Source organism: Myzus persicae, unplaced genomic scaffold (assembly GCF_001856785.1).
Source record: "Myzus persicae strain clone G006 unplaced genomic scaffold, MPER_G0061.0, whole genome shotgun sequence".
In the NCBI taxonomy this organism is placed as follows: Eukaryota; Metazoa; Arthropoda; class Insecta; order Hemiptera; family Aphididae; genus Myzus; species Myzus persicae.
The window spans coordinates 6,598-18,059 of record NW_019100523.1 but is presented as its reverse complement, the minus strand read 5'-3'; the positions used below and the strand labels follow the sequence as shown (position 1 = coordinate 18,059).

The window sequence follows — 11,462 nt, the reverse complement described above, 5'->3', positions numbered from 1 at the left end:
AATTTCGTATAATATTTCAAGTTCTGACTTTAAAAGAAAATGTATTTCAGTAATTTCAATACTGACATTGCCGCCCATTCGTTATTCATTTTATTTTATCTCAAAGTTGTATTTACCATTATAGGGAAATTTCTTTGTGTATGAAAATTAAATTTTTATCTACGTTTATATTATTTTATAATAATTAAAGTTGAGTTGCAATTAAATCCATTTAATAATCCACTTGTGACTGGTTAATTTGATTTTTTTATAATTTATATAGTTTTAGGCTTCAGTCGTATTTTGAATCCTGGACCTTTCTATAATTATTAGTTATTAATTGCTAACAATACGGCTTATAAACTGTCAGCTTTAAATTGAAACACAAAAACTGTTTGTATTTGAACATGTGTTTATGTGAGCAAATTGTATACAAGCTCCCTCGAAATAGCTGAAATATAAATATTTAATATCATAAAATGTCGGCTAATTAATTAATAATACATTATTATCCGAGTATATGATAAAAATTAGTTTTCAATAAGCACATTTTATGTGTTTTATTAAATTATAATTAATAATGCCGACAGTATGTCTGAATAAAGTATTAAATCTGCATAACATTACACACAGTTAATAAAAATGTACTTTTACAATTCTTTACTTTTAATTATTAACATTCTTATATTGACAATACACATACAATCTCAAAAACAAAAAGGTGAGCTTCCTGTTCAATTATATTATTTTAAAAAAACATTAATTAAATGTCTACAAACGTGTTTTACGTTTGTGTAAGTATATTACGTTATTCTATTCATGCGTAAATAATTGGTAATTGGTATCCAATGTAGGATTTCAATTTTTTAGTAGTTTTACTTGATACTTTATGTGTGGATATTTTGTATCTCGTTTTCAGGCTTTTTGAATGATATGCTTAGAATTAGTTTAAAATGTATTTTGATATTTTTAAAACTTTTTTGTGTGTAGAAAAAAATAGAATATGAGATATCATGTGTTACAATTTCAAGCCATTTTAGTTGTTGAAAGAAAAATTCATGAATTCTTAACTACAAAAAAATGTGTACATTTTTATGATTTTAGTCAAAATTTGATTTCAAATGCTTACTTATGAAAAATAACAGAGAAATGTGTTTTAAACTTTTAAATATGTTTGATTTGCTACTATTGTATTATACTTTCAAATTATTTATTCACAAATCATAAATAATTTAAAAAAAAAACAAAATGTTAATAAAAACAACTAATACGTACTATAATGTAATATGTAATATATAATATTTTAATATGTGAGATATAGGTAGTAATGTTTATAGTTATTATTTATGGGTGTATACATACATATTGGTATACATAGATGATAGATAATCTATTTCGAACTTTCCAAATTGTTCAATTCTTCAATATATTAAATGTATAACCCTTCAATCCATCTGTACCTACATAAAATACACATATTTACTGAGGTGAAGAAAAAGTGGCCTGACGATGAAAAAAATTATCCTGCTACTCCTGCCTGAATTGTGGTACCAATACAAAAATTCGCAACTAATTTGATCATGTTGTTATACTATAACATTCAACCTAAATAGTTAATACACCAAATATGTATACTCCAATACGTCGCAGCCAGATTGATGCCCATATTCCGATTCGACCTTACGCGGGTAAGGTCGAATCGGAATAGCACATATTTTCTCCTCGGAAAAAAAAAGGATACATTCAGTTTGAATTTCAGTCATTTTGATTATTATTTACTTATAACCTATTTAATATTCAATATCAATCGACTCTTGAAAAAATAACTTGAAACATTTCAACTACAAATGCTCTTAAAACAACATTTTGCGCATATATTTAAATTATTTTTTTAATATTAGCTATCTTTAAAAACTCCTTATGAAGAGCCTTGTTTTAAATGTTCATACTTTTTAAATCAGGGAATATTTTTTATTGACATATATAGAAAACCAAGTTTGGAAAGTTCACTTTGCTAGGGAAGCTAAATTATTGATTTCTAAACGTATTTTAAAACGATGCAGTAAATTATAATTCAATATACAATTTATGCACAGTTTAACTATGGACAATAAATAAATAACTTAACATCAAGTAATTTAAATTACGTACTGATAATTAACGAGGATATAAGGTGTTATAAACTTCTAAACTTAAGTTTAGAATCCTCAAACTAATAAAATGAAATTTTCAAATTCTATAAATAGCTCAAAAAATATTTAGAAAACGAATTCATGTCTAGGAAATTTTAAAATGTATTGAAGGTGTTTAGTTTTTTTTTTTTTTATGTTTTTGCACTAAACAAAACAAAAACAATTTAGCTGAATATGCTGAAAGTTTTACACACAAATTCCTGTTTATCCTCAACATTGTAAGATCGATATTCATTCGTCACTCCGTCCAGAATGTAAATTGAGTTGTTTTTCAAAATTAATAAAAATTTAAAATTTAAATAAATACTATTAAGTTATGATTTCAAAATAATAATATAGAAATATGTAGGTAAGTATTCCTATTTACGGTTTTTCCCAAATTTATTACGTCATGTTTAAAGTTATTGCTCGGGTCGAGTGCAGTTCGAACATTTTAGTTAAGGTAAACCATTTCCAATTGGTCCGTGAACTGAAGCCCTACATTCAAACCGGAATTAACCAAGCATAGATTATATTTGTTCATTTTTTCCCAGTCGAAGTCGTGTAATGCATCTAGTTTTAGGTGTCTTATATTTATATTATTTTATAACGTGTTTGTAGTTAAGCAAATCTATCTGTAGGTATCGATATCAGGTGCATAACCTACTTTTTTTGCCGTATCATAAAACATAGCAAAACACGCTATCTTAAACAAGAAACGCACTTTTCAGTGTCATACCTGATTCAGAAATAGAGTGACTGATAAAATGAAATAAAATAAAATATTTACATAAAGTTGTAAACACTAATTAATTTTTTAATCTTCTGCTGTTCTGTATGCTTGGTTTTATTTAAGAAAACTCAACATGTTTTTTAAAAAAAAACTGAATAAATTATAAGTTTATTTTTTGGTTTTCAGGGCCTGGAATATCGGGATGTTATTATGTTGTCTCTGATTGTAATAAAAATGCCACAATTAGTCAACTACCAGATGATTGCTCATCTCTAATGTTCTTTAGTCTTGTCGTGGATTTAAAATACCGTATTTCTGCTGATTATTGCTCTAACAGCGATAGTGAAAATTATATGGGTAATATTACTAAAATTAATGTATACAGTGTGTTTACCAATTTAGGGAATACTGCATTTCTCGGCCGCATTATATTGGAATAAATCGATTTTTTTCATGACTCTAAAACCAAAATTGACTGAATAAGAGCCATTTAAATTTTAACAAATAATACATTTTTACGAATCATTAAAATTCATAAAACCGTTTATATTTATTTATTGTTGGTTACTTTTTGAATATTTTTTACGGGAACAAGATTAACATAATATGAGTTAACAATTATTTATTAAAAATCGATTGAACGACTAGCAAGATCTCTAGATATAATAGATATTGTAATCGATTTTTAATGAATAATTTTAGACCCATATTATGTTACTCTTGTTTATAAAAATATTCAAAAATTAACCAATAATAATAAACGGTCTTATGAATTTTAATAATTCGTAAAAATATATAACCTATTAAAAATTAAATGGCTCTTATTCAGTCAATTTTGGTTTTAGAGACATGGTTAATGGGTCGAAATGACTTGAAAAAAATTTATTCTATCCAAATTTGGTATCGAATATCGAAAATACCGGTTGCCATTTAAAAAAATGCAAGTTGTATTACGCATGCTTGAACCGAGAGGGTTAAAAATTTGAAATATTTATCTGAAAATGTGTATTTATATACCACTAGCTTGTAAAAAAATCAATTTCTACTTCCGCTTTTTCAAAACATTTTCATTTATTCAATTTTATGTCACAAAAAAAGTTTTCGAAAAAACTTCATAAAAATATAAAATATACTTGATGCTAATAACTTGCTAGACACTCGTGAATTAACAGAAGGAAATCAAGAAACAAATATAAAAACCCATCACTGTGAAATAAGAATACGCATTATATCTAATGAAGTGTATCGATTTATATTATATTAAAGCGATTATCGTTATCTTAATTACTATGATTACAAACAACCTGCACTCCACTAAATAAACCAAATAATATTTAATGTTAATAATGATTCATTCCAATTTTTTTTTATAAAGGGAGATTTTCTTTTCTCGTACCATCTATGAGCTATTTCCGCACACCACTTGTGGTAGTACAGGTTGAGATGCGCTAGTCTAGATAATAAAGTTATAAAATATACTATCTACTTAATATTAAGAATTTTGATATACGAGTATCATGCATTTATGTGTTTTATAATTTATATAGCTTATTTAGACACTTTATTGTCATCTGGTAAGCGTATATATGTATACTATGGCCACAGTACTCAACAAGAATGGACCCAAATGCTTTGTTGTGAAGATAGTAATGGAGGAATTAACTCATTAGATGAAATGAATAGCTTAAAGACTTTTATGGGAATTCATAAAGGGATTTCTGGCCTCATCCTTATAAATTTTGAGAATAACGTAAGGAAATATTAACATATAATTTTTTTTAATTTATAAAGGCATCTGTTCAAAATATTTTTAGGAGATTTTCAAGCTGAATCTAAATATATAATATATAGTTACATTTTAATTATATTTTGTTAAATAATCAATGTTCATTTTACAACACTTACAAAATTTCCACGGCATGATTGCATGAATAATATCAATTTCATACAATTATATCTATATATCTTTGGTAGAATAATATATAATAAATATATTTTTGACCTATCCCAGAGGTTCCCAAAGTAATCTATATCGACCCCCTGGGGTCCATGTTAATGAAAAAGAAAATTGGGGGTGCGTGAGGTGTAAATAGAGGTCCACGAAAGTTATTAATCGAAATTAGTACTACGGAAAACTTAAGGTGCAATTTAGAAGTATATCCCTTTCAGGACAGCACCTTAATAACAAAAAAGTAAAACTTTTTTTGGCCATTTAAATTTTTTTCTTATTTCTAAGATAGGATTTGAAAAAAAATAATATTTTTTTTTCATCCTTCATCCTTATTTTATCCTGGGACTTAAAAGTCCCGTCGGTCCTCTACGGTCTGGACTTTAAAGTCCCGTCAGTCATCTAGGTCATTTTTATTTTACATACAAGCAATGTAAAAATAATTATGAAATTAAGGACTTTTATTGAAATAATTTTAAAAAAAATTAAACAATTACAATTTTAAAAAAATGAGTACACAAATACAAAGGTAAGATATTTATTTAAATTTCGTGATATTCATTGAAACAGTTTTTTTTCTCATTTATACACAAGTGTATATTACAATGCATGCACTTTGAATATGGTCTAGACTCTATTTGTTTTGAGCTGCATACCTCACATCTTCTACGTTCTTTTACAAAAGTTGGCCAGTGTATTCCTCGATTACCAGTGCGCACATCTTGTGGTAATGAAAATTGATTTTTTCTCCTTTTAACATTTTTGTCAATTTGAACAGATGGCCTTTTTTTTCCAAGCGTTTGTTTTGTAAGTAACCCTTGAACGACAGATCTTCGATATTCTAATACTGGCATTTTCTCAAAGAGGGAACAGTATACTACGTATGAATTAACAAACATTATATCCAGCAGTCCAAAGAATAGTCTATGCCACCATTTACGGGATTTTCGTTCTATATTGTATAGAGCACGTAACCTGTCTGCGTGATCTACCCCACCCATATACTTATTGTAGTCTGATACTGAAGCTGGACATTTAACTGAAACTGATGAACCATCTTTATTTTTCCGATTTACATTTGTAATTTCTGACCCATGAAAGTTGGAAATAAAGTGAACAGCTTTACTGTCCATCCACTTTATAAATGACACTCCGTCTGGTAAATATTTAATGTCGGAGTCTCCTCTAGTCATTTTTTTGTCCAAAATCATATTATTAGGCAATCCTTTTCTGTTTGATCGAATCGTTCCACAACCAAGCGTTCTTTCAACAAGTAGTTTTTGTAAAAGTTTGGGGGAAGAAAAATAGTTATCAAAATAGATTTCACGGTATTCATTCCAGACATATTTAGTTAGTTCTAGGACAACACGTTCACCAAGACCATAATTTTCAAATTCTGAGCTTACATTTTCTTCCTTGCCTTGATAAACTTTAAATGCCAACATACGTATATCCCTTCTGATCCGCCATACTCCAAATTTTGTACCCTCTTTTGATGGGTTTCATAGGGTTGTATTGTGTAATACTTGATCTGCCTTTAAATTTAATCATACTCTCATCGACACTTACTTCCCTTGTTCCAAAATAATTATTTTTAAATGCAACATTTAATTTTTCTATAATTGGTCTCAATTTAAATAACTTGTCTTTGTTATTAGGGGGCAATGATTTGTTATCATTACAGTGCAAGTTAACAAGTATTTTTTCAAAAGTATTACGAGGCATAGCATTTGAAACTAACTTCACACCTAAATCAGGTGATATGCTCCAATAGTCCTTATAAGATGAAACAGTGTGATACCCCATAAAAAAGTTTATACCAATAAAAACAGGCATGTCTTCTCTTTGAATTCTCAATGTCTTGTTTTGTTGTGTTCCATACAAATTGGTTTGATAAACCAAGTCATCTAGAATAGATTCCATGAAGACCATGAATACTTCTGTTGGTGTATTGCACATATCAAATCCAATGGCTCCTTTTGGTTTTAAATATTCAGGTCTTACTGTTTTCACAGCAGTCTTTCGAGTCCAAACCTGGTCATCATCTGAACACTCTGACTCATCCAAAAAATAAAAATAAAAAATAAAATAAATTAGCATTTGAAAAAAAACTAATATAGTTCCTTACCTAAATCATTTGATTTTTTTGATTTTTTGGTTTTATTCTTGGTTATTTTACTCTTTGAATTTTTTGTTTTGCACACATTTTTTCCCTCATCAACAACAGCAGCTTCATTATTCAACATATTATTTTCATTGAGATTTATAGTCTTATCACCATCAACAGCATATACAAAGTCTAAACAAGTTTGTAATAAAAACCTTAGTTATTGTATTAAAATAGTTCAGAAATAAACATTTTATAAAACAAATAAGTTCATTACCAAAATCTTTTGATTTTTCGGTTTTACTCTTTGAATTTTTTGTTTTGCACACATTTTTTCCATCATCAACAACAGCAGCTTCATTATTTTCATTGAGATTTATAGTTACATCACCATCAACAGCATACACAAATTCTAAACAAATGTGTAATGCATTTTTTGTTTATTTGTATAATTTGTAATATTGTATCGAACCACTTCAGAAATAAACTCACCACAAATGTCTAAATCAATGTCAACGGTGTCTTGCACTACATCAACATTATCATACAAATCTAGTGGGCTTATTACATCTTCATCCAGTGTTTCAAAACCATCATCAAAATCTGAATTTATGTCCCCGTCATCTGGGATTTCATCTAAGAACCGCGAAATATCATCTACATTTAACTTATGGCAACTCATTTTCTGCAAAAATAATTTGCCAGAAAAATAAATAATAATTTATAATAATTATTATTTATGCTAGGCCAAGCTTGTCACTGTAATGCCTAACGGGACTTTTAAGTCCCTCTTAGTATATAGCATTTAAAATCCAACCTAATTATACTAGAGCATATAATGTTATAGAAAAAGATAATATAGAGTATATTAATTACAAATAAAAAAAAAATTGCATGCTTACCTTAATTAATACAGCGAATAAAAATTGTCAAATAACGGAAAACCTTAAAAACGTGTTTATGAAAAGTAGTAATCAACGGACACTGTTAAAACTATGATAACTGATTTTTTTTTCTTTCAAGATAATTTTTTCTGGTAGAATACGGGACATACAAGTCCCGTCGGGCACTAACAACTGTTCAACACTAATACGTAATTTTATACGATTTTTTTTTTGGCTGGGACTTTAAAGTCCCGTCTGTCCACAAAGGGATATACATCAGCAGTTCTGGTTTCAAAAAGACATACCTGTCACTTATTTTGTACCATGGAGGGTCGCAAGAAAGTTTTTAATAGCTTTTCCGTCATCATACGCGTGGTAAAGGGTTTTAGCACAGTGGCCAATCTTGTAACAAAACAAAAAAAAAAATAAACCGATCGGAAATTACTGGTAGAAAAGATTTAAGGTTGAACCTGACTAATTTGAAGCCAAATAAAGAAAATTTACAATCAAAGCATCAAGATCATTCTTCCCATTAATGATATAATTTTATTTTCTATGTTATTTCGTTCAATTTGCATTTCCTGTCTTTTTAATTATTAAAAAAATTAAATAAATATTGTCATTATGTTAAAGAAATAAAGATATGAATAAAACCGAAAATACCATTTTTTATTTTAAAAAACTGCACTCCGTAGTAAACTCTATTCAAACAAGCAGCTTTGTGTAAGCTATGAAAAATGCCTAGATATGAATTTGTATGAATTTGCCTGGTGGTCTACGGGGAAAAAAAATTTGGGAACCTCTAACCTAGCCTAAAGCAAAAATGTTTATTATATTGTTCAACAGTATCAACAGGATTATGTTTTGATCATTATTCAATATTCATAGATTATTGATATCATAAAGGGTTATAACTTATAACTTATAAATTATAATATAGTCAAACATTCATGGATTAACTTTACTCATTTATTGATATAACATTTTATTATTATTTATACTCTTAACATTTTGTAAGTGACAACGTATAGGACACCTTTATTATAATGATACATGTTTGCGGTTTTAAAATGAATAAACGTACCTACTTAACAAATTTAACTTTTCAACCAATTTTTAACTCTTAATTTCTTTTGTTTTATTTTTTCATATTCTATATTTGTAATTAAATGGTCTATAATAGAACACTTTTCCGAGTTATCAAAATTTATAATATTGCGTTATACACATTAAACAAATATTTATTTAAACCATTTTCGTTTGTTTAGGATTATTCCAAAGCATTTCCAAAATATTCTGAAAAATTAAAAATATATCTCGAAACAATGAAAAATTCTTTTCCTGATTTGGAAATTGGCATTGAATTGTATGGAAACGATCTAATAGATCAGTATACCAATCAAAAGTTACCTTGTGAGTATCTATGTATTTTTATATAATTCATTATAAAAACTAGTGATGTGTGTATGAACTTGGGTCTTAAATATAATACATATGTTGTATCTTTATAATATTTTAATTCACTAAACTTAGATGAGCCATAAGGCAAGTGATGATTTAAACAAGTATAACGACAATAAGTACAGTCTTTATTATATAATTATTTTAATATTATCTGTATACAAATATTGGTTTCATGACTCACTTAAAAAATTAAAAATATAATTTTTGTTTCAAATGTTTTAAATAGGGTTGGATTTCAAGACAATAGATCCTTATTTCGATTTCTACATTATTGATGTGTCGAACCTCAATCATTGCGAGCCCGAGTTAGTAGATATTGGAATAGCTCCAATAAATTCATCAAAAGCAAATTATACAATGGTATTGAAACATTATTATCTACAAAGTGCAGTGTTGGATCATATAATAATTTTCTATTTTTTTAGGATACAGTATTATCTGTTCTAGGAAAGGCAAAAATTCCGAAAGAAAAAACATATTATGGTTTTAGATTGGGCCCTTACCCCGTGTCTTTTGATACAGTTGGTACATGCGATTTGAATATTCAAAAGGTATACAAATTTAACATAAATTTATAAATTATTAACCTATTATTAGTTAAGTTATTAATATGATAATCATATGCTATCCCGCATGAGCAGAGACGTAATTGACAATGTTTTATGGGAAGGGTCAGGATATCAAAANCAACAGCAAGGCAAGGTTAAAAGGCAACGGCAAACTTAAGGGTCAGTAAATTGTGCGTAGTTCTGAGAATTCGATTACCGAAAGTGCGTAGCGGAAATATAAATAAAAAGAGTTATAACGCGAAACAGCTATAAAAATGTCGAATATAACAATATCTTATCTCTCAACCAACACGACCGGGCAACCGTTTCCTAGAAACCCACGCACATGTGCAATTAGTAAACGGGGTCAGCGCTATCTCATCGCTAGGTGAAGAGTGGAGAGTAGGCCTATAAAACAGGGACCCATCCACCCGATATTCAGATGTGATTTACCAGAGCCAGTACGAGCACCTTCACGCCAGTCGACTCTCTGACAAATTTCAGTGTACTAAAAATAATCTATCAGTTTTACATGTCAAATAAATTCTATGTTCATAATAATCTAAAATTGATTTAGAATTATTTACACCTAGGCATCTCTTGTCTTATACACCACGATCTGTGGGCTGTACCACTACAGTATATTAACTAGGTACAGTGTGTGGTGGGGCACCTCGAACCCATGTTTATAAATAAATATTGAAGATATAACTATGAAAGCGAAATCAATTATTTATGTTGACGTCATGCTTATTTCTTACTGAGTATAATAAACTAACAATATACTAATACAATTACATTTAAACAATTTTCAATCTAGAAAAATGTATACATTTTTATTTTTATTTCCAATTTCTATAAGACAAGCCAATTGGCCATGGAGTATCCGGCCCCCGTTGTAATTAGTAATTACGCCCTTGCATACGAGAATATTAGTGACGTGCAAACATGCAATCATTAGTGGTTAAACCCATTATCCACTATTTATATAATATGTATGTAGTAATGTAGTACCTTTTTGTTGTATGTAATTGTAGTCTACATAATGTAGGTACAGTAAGTATTGCTATGTACTGACGCCCCGCCATATACGCATATAACTAAAGGCTGGATAGCGAGGGGGGCATAATATGAGATTATTTACATAATTCAAAATATATTTAATATATTTAATTATTTAATATAAATTATTCACATTGGGAAGTTGTCGACCTCAGATATTTCAGAACAACGACGCAATAGGAAACCGGGTGCGTAGTTCTGAGAATTCGATTACCGAAAGTGCGTAGCGGAAATATAAATAAAAAGAGTTATAACGCGAAACAGCTATAAAAATGTCAAATATAACAATATCTAATCTCTCAACCGACACGACCGGGCAACCGTTTCCTGGAAACCCACGCACACGTGCAATTAGTAAACGGGGTCAGCGCTATCTCATCGCTAGGAGAAGAGTGGAGAGTAGGCCCGGTGATATACGATTGCGTACGATTGTCCCTTTTAGTAAAACGATTGCGTACGTTTTTACGATTGCGTACGATTTCTCTACTTAGGCCTTAAAAACATTACGATTGCGTACGAAAATGAGTGCAACGTTGCCAACATGTACTATTAAATTAAATTGAATT

The 11,462-nt window shown here is 28.8% G+C and overlaps 1 pseudogene; it reads left to right on the top strand.

Annotated features, from left to right (window-relative positions):
• Nucleotides 1-485: 485 nt before the first annotated feature.
• Nucleotides 486-11,462, top strand: part of LOC111030209 — a 14,452-nt pseudogene continuing 3,475 nt past the window's right edge.